At 36.9% G+C, this 6,607-nt stretch overlaps 1 pseudogene; it reads right to left on the bottom strand.

Moving 5' to 3' along the window:
- Positions 1–1,742: 1,742 nt before the first annotated feature.
- On the bottom strand, positions 1,743–2,625 carry LOC118570277 (annotated as a pseudogene).
- Positions 2,626–6,607: the final 3,982 nt, after the last annotated feature.

The raw sequence follows: 6,607 nt of genomic DNA, 5'->3' as shown, positions 1-6,607 counted from the left end.
ATATTCATTTAAAATGTTATCTCACAACAACATGCACCATTATTCTTCACTGTGTTTCCTTCTGGAATTATTCTCCACTGAGTAAATTATATGGTCACATAGTCTCTGGAAACTGACATTAAATAACTGAAACCCAACTGATTCAATGTGATTTAAGAAAATGTACTAAAGATTTCTAAATCTAAAAGGGAATACAATTTTCTCACCAAAGAACAACCTGTTGTATTCACATCTGCTATGCTCTTACAGGTACTAATTTCAACATGATCAAACCCCAAAATCAGAGTATAGTTCTCCTTAGAAATACAAGTGTTCATGGCATTTTGTTGTCTCACCTGCCTCAATAGGAGAGGGGGTGCCTGGTCTTACTGCAACTTGATATAGCATGGCTGGCTGTTATGTATGTGAAGGTGTCCTACTATGAAGAAAAAGGAGGAGGAGTTGATTTGAGGTGTGGGAAGATGGGAAGTTAGGGAAAGGGACTGGAAGAAGAGGAAGGAGGGTATGGAGACTCTGATCAGGTTGGAAAAAAATGAATCAATTAATACATAAAAATAGATTAAAAATAAAACAAATTTAATGAATATTCTTATAGTATGATTAGAGTAATAATTTATAATACGATGTTGATTGTTGGATCATTTGCTGTTTCTTTTTATCTAAAAATATGGAAATTTTTAATTAGTGCTCATCATATTTCAAATGCATAAAGAATTAACAATATGGAACCTAACTGCTTCTATCATGGCTCAGCAATGATAGGTCTAATTGTGCAATTGGGTTGAGTTAATCAGCCAAGGAACTTTACTTAGCCACTGTCAATAGTTGCTATCTGGGAAAAAAGTAGGTAGACAAAGGCTGAGATTTTGTGCAGATAGAGGTCTTTACCTAGGAACCCATCTGAGTTTTATGATATAGTTTAGGGCACGCAACTTCTTTGTAGCCATTCCTGGGTCTGTTTTATGGAAATCTTAAATACCAGGTGCAGGGAATTCCCCATATTTTCTCATAGTTCCTCAGATGGGCCATAATGCTTTGTCCATGACTTTCAGTGTAGAATTGTCAGGTTACTTTTCTTTGGAATTAGGATGGGAATAAACTAGAATTGGTGAGAGTGAAGAAGAGAATGTCACTAAGTTAATCATTTCCTTTTTCAATTTATGAAATAACTGTACAGACAAATCTATATAATTTGAACCTTATGTGTCAATTGTTAATAAATTAAGACATATTTCTGTCTTAGTTCACATGCAATGAATTTGAATGCGAAAAGATACAAAACTTGTAACTTGTGGAATAAAATAAATATTATATGAAGGAATATTTCTGAAAACAGTACTGTTTTCTCACAAAAGAACAACCTGTGTCGTTCATCTCTGCTATATGATATTACAGGTCCAAGTTTCAACAAGATTAAAACCCAAACTCAGAGTATAGTTTCTCCTAGAAAGACAAGAGGCTGCTGGGTGGTGATGGCGCACGCCTTTAATCCCAGCACTTGGGAGGCGGAGCCAGGCAGATCTCTGTGAGTTTGAGGCCAACCTGGCCTACCAAGTGAGTTCCAGGGAAGGCACAAAGCTACACAGAGAAACCCTGTCTCAGAAAAACCAAAAACAAACAAACAAACAAACAAACAAATAAATAAATAAATAAAAAGTGAATCTTAAAGTTTGTATATTTTGAGAAACAGACCATATAATATTTATACCTATGATAAGATTATGGGTTTTGGAATTCCTTTCTCAGGAAAAGCACAACCTTGGCTTTGTTATGGAGTCACAGCTCATAACAAAGGGCCCTAAAGTAGGAAAACACATCGAAATGATTGCAGTAATGTTCATCAGCAACCAACCAGGGTTATATATGAGAGCAATGAAACCCTATAAGATGGAAGAGAGGGCATAAAAGCTTATAAATGTTGACACCAGGGCCATTATTCGGTGGGTGGCTTTGGACTCAGTTGATCTTTTGGAGGAAACACTGGTGCTGTGGATATGCTGAACCCGTTCTTTGTGCCTATTCAGAATGACAACCATGGAGGTGCTGAACCAGATAATAATGACAGAAAATGAAATTTCAGGAAGAACAAAAAATGCTGTATATAATGAGCTTGTAAGGTCATCATGACCTGATGTGGAGCAGTATTCCATACCACTTTTATGTGTCACATTATTGTTGTTCGCCTTGGTGTACATATATACAGGGAAAAGCATGTTTATTGACATGTAGTGAATCCAGCAGAGGGAAGTGAAGAGACTAATGTGCTTTGAAGCTTTGACTTTAAGACACAACCAAAAAGTGTTTCCAGGGCTGATGGTGATGGCCTGGAAAACACTCAAGAAGCAGGTCATGCCTGTGGACATGTTTCTGCCTAGTCTTTGAATATACAAAAGAAAATTGCAGCCAAAATCATTGAGGAATCCTACCACCCCAAAAGCTGTCATTATATAGAGTAATCCTTTAAAAAATTATTAAGGAGTTGGCTGTAAACATGTGTATAAGAATCAAATCTGTGGTTTTTAATGCCTGTTCAGTGTAGCAGGAAAGAATAGAGAAATTCCCAACAATTCCAACTGTGCTCTGGAGTAAGAACACTATTCCTATTGACAAACCCTTGTGGTCCATTCTGTCATTTAAAACCTTTTCCTTAAACATTTCTAAAATCACTTCTCTGAGCAAAATGGTGGCTTGAAATTTTGAGGCCTAGTTGTTGGTGTGGGAAAATCACCTGTTCTCAAGGCTGCAGAGATACTGTGGGCAACAAAACAGGACTCCAACTCACAAATTATTTTGTCAACAATATTTGTAAAAAATATTTTTCAGTTAAACTGCTGATGTCTTTAATTGTACATATTTATTGGAAGAAGTTGCAGAACTTTGCTAATGTCAATATTAGCAGTAAGTCCAAGGTGCTGTTGCAGAAACAATGACCAGTGAGTACATATGGAAGGTATGTTAGGGTCTAAATTTTAAAATGAACTTCTAACTGGAAGTCATATTGAAGATAAAATGACTTTAACCACAGTGTGAAGGAAAGCCATGCATATCTCATCTGAAATTTAAACATAAAATGACTATGTATCTCCACAACAATGAGGATCTTTTAATCTTACATAATAGAATGTTTTAAACAGTGAAAACACAATTATGCAAAAAGCAATGTATCATAAAGTTTTATAAAAACAGACAAAGGCATAGGCAAGCATACTTTATCACACAGATAAAGAACTGTGGAGTAAAGAGACCCAGGAAGTATTATGTGGCAAACTTTTATGTGGACAAGAGAATGAAAGTAATTGAATCACTTTAATGGAAATCAGGAAGAAAATGATCACACTTAGTAAGGAATTAACAGATGAAGAATGTCCAATTTTGTTAAATACAATGTCTGGTGTTATTGTGAGGTAATGGACATTTAGGAAACATCAGTTTTCCCTATGTTTTGGTATACATCTAACCTCAAAGATGAAAAGAGAAGGACCACTGACCCAAATCATCACGGCCAAATTAATGAAAGCAAGCAAGTAAATAAACGAAGATTTTGTTTCATGTACATAGCCTGCCTCCCCATTAGTTGGGTTTTGAGAGTTCAGATTTGAATGTGAGAAAGACAGGTTTTTATAGCTCAGATGGAAGTTTCTAATGAGAGGTTTGGTGGGCAAAATAGTCGGGGTTACAGGAGAAGAACATAACCATAACAAGTTAAATGATTAACCAACCTGCCTCCATCTTATGCTTAAAATTCATCTTATGATTCAGACAAACTAGGTTTGTTCCTGTTTATGATTAAAATTCTTTTTCTCAAAGGTTAGGCTATATCCTACCTATAATCTTAACTACACATAGTCATGTATTGCTTCTTTAAGGAAATGGCAATCTTGTTTTTGTTTTGGAATGTTATGACCCTGTCCAAAGCCTACATTTGTTGCAAAATGTTCTTAGGACTATCTGTTGTTATGACTATTTTATGACCACTTTGCAATCATGTCTGTGTCTCTGAACATTTGTCACCTTCTCAGCTGTTCTTGTTTCCTCAGGCTGCAAACTCTAGGTTTCTTATTCCTCTCCTGGATGGATTTCAGCTGAGTTGGGTAGTCTCAGCAACACCTCCGAGTTGTTGGGTTTCTCAGGATCAGCAGCTGGGCCCTGGGTTGGCCTCAGACAGTGTGTAGATCCATTCTGTTCTTGTCCCACAGAGATGGCTCCTTCTATGGGTGTTGGGATTAAAGGTGTCCTTGTTCCAAGCTCTTGATTAGGAGCTTGTTTTCATTGACTCCTCAGCGGGTGGTAGCTCAGTTTCTCCTCACACTTTATATACCTTTCTCTGCCCAGCCATTAAAGATGCATGTGCTTCTCAAGTACTGGGATTAAAGGTATGTGCCACCACTGCTTGGCTCTGTTTCTCTCCTAGGCTGAATCAATCTCATGTATTCCAGTGTGCCTCTGAACTCACAGAGATCCAGATAGATCTCTACCTCTCTAGTGCTAGGATTAAAGGTGTGTGCCACTATTGCCTGACCTCTATGTTTAATCTAGTGGCTTGTTCTCTTCTTTGATCTTCAGGTAAATTTTATTAGGGTACACAATGTATTATCCCAACAGACTTTGGTGACATCTCTGCTGAGTTTCTGTATTGCTTTGTTGAAGTATTTCCTTGCCATGTGTCCATTTCATTCTGGAAACTGAAATGCATATTCTCTACCAGTCTGTGTCAGAAGCATTAAAGAGTTTTGCTTGTATAGGGGGATCATACAAGTTAAGAAATTGCCTGGAGTCTCAGAAGAAATATTAGATTTTGGATTTTGAACTATGACAGCATTTCAGTTGTACAAAATGCATTTTGTATTATAAGACATCCATGGACCTATGGAGAAGAAAAGTAGTCTAGTCATTTGACAGATAAATGTGTTGTATAGACTGAGGTATGTGAACACGTGGTTGCTAGATGACTGTGATCTGTTTGGAGTGTGTGTGAAACATTTTGGTAGTGTGCCATCTATAGAGTGAGTATTTACTAGGGGTAGGTTATGAGAATTTATAACACTATCCCACTTTCAGTTCTCACTCTTTGCTTCCTGTGTGGATGCCAGTGTGATCTCTTGGCTTCCTATCTGGACCATGTTTCTTCCTCCTTTATGCTCACTCCCTCTGCAACCATTAGTCCAAATGAAACATTTCTATTATAAGTGAGCTTCATCATGCTATTTTACTATAGCAACAAAAAGTTGCTTACACAAACATGCTGCTTTCCTCCCCAAATCCCTCTATTTCACTGAGGTCATTTGTCTTCACTGTTACTGTCATTCATCTTAGCCCAATTAATTTTACTGATACAGTTTGAATAAAATTCTCACACACAATCAGAGTTTGAATACCTGGTTCCAACCTGATGGAATCATTTAAGGAGGATTCTGGAGATTTTGGGAGATAGAATCTACTGGGAAGAAGTAGAATATTTGTAGAAAGGTCTTTGCAGGAAGCGTCTTGAATATTCAGTGTTTGTAGATTAGTGAATAGACTTAAAATCTAAAAATTTAAGGTTCAGCCTCTGCCAACTAAACACACTTCCATGTTGAAAGGTTGAAGCTAATAGAGAATCAGTAAGCTAGATTCTGAAGAAGAATTCCTTCTGTCCATCTTGCTGTCCTCAGTTCCCAGATCTCTGTGATTTTCAATAATTTACTAAAATATGTTGGAAACAGAATATTGTACTTATGGTTACATCTAATCACAGTAAAGATATCTTGATTAAAATAAGCCAAAGAATAAAGCCAATGAAGCCGGATTCTGAAAAGAATATATTCATGTTTTGTGAGTTAAAGTTTCTTGTCCTGGTAGACATATGATATACCAATGAGCTAACTCTTGGAAAATAATTTGAATGGGGTGGAAATATACCACACAGCAAAAGGTAGAATAAACGAAGAAATCTTCAGCATTTAAGTTTGAAGAACAGAAGTGTGCCAGTAGGGGCATGTTAGGTTGTCCACCTACCAGGGTTCACACTAGTAAAGAAGACTGACACTCCCTCTCCCCACAGCTGTCAAATTCTAAAGCTCCTCAGATAGATGTGCAAATTTGAACCCACTTGTCCCCATCTCTTTTGGCATTGCTTCAAGCTTGAGTTTGCAATGTCTTCTTTTAGCTGTCACTTGCTATATTTCACACATTCATATGGCCAGTTATATCCATAAAACATTGTTTCCTTGGTGGTATCAAAAGCCTCTCTCTGATAATCTTTCCACTCACACTTCAGAGAAAACTGATAAGTCTAAGTGGGCGTATTTGATATGTATGTCCCAATTATGGTTCAGTACTCTGTAGTTCTTATTCTTTGAACATTCATCACTTGGTGGGAGTCCCTTGGTTAGTTGCCATGCACTTCAAGAAGTCATGTAGAAACATTAAGAGATTGTGGCCTACTTTTTGGTTTTTTGATTCAAATAAGTCATTAAAAATGACTGCAATATCTACATGTAGCAGAATTTTAACATTTGTTTCTACGATCTTTGACATACCTAGCCACTTGATGAAATGGGCTCTGGTGATGCATCTGTCCTGAAAACATTATTTCTTCCAGTAAGTAAGCACTCACTAATATTTCTTT

This window comes from Onychomys torridus, chromosome 19 (assembly GCF_903995425.1).
Source record: "Onychomys torridus chromosome 19, mOncTor1.1, whole genome shotgun sequence".
Taxonomy (NCBI): Eukaryota; Metazoa; Chordata; class Mammalia; order Rodentia; family Cricetidae; genus Onychomys; species Onychomys torridus.
Note: the sequence above shows the minus strand (reverse complement) of the source record. Positions and strands in the feature narration are given on the sequence as shown.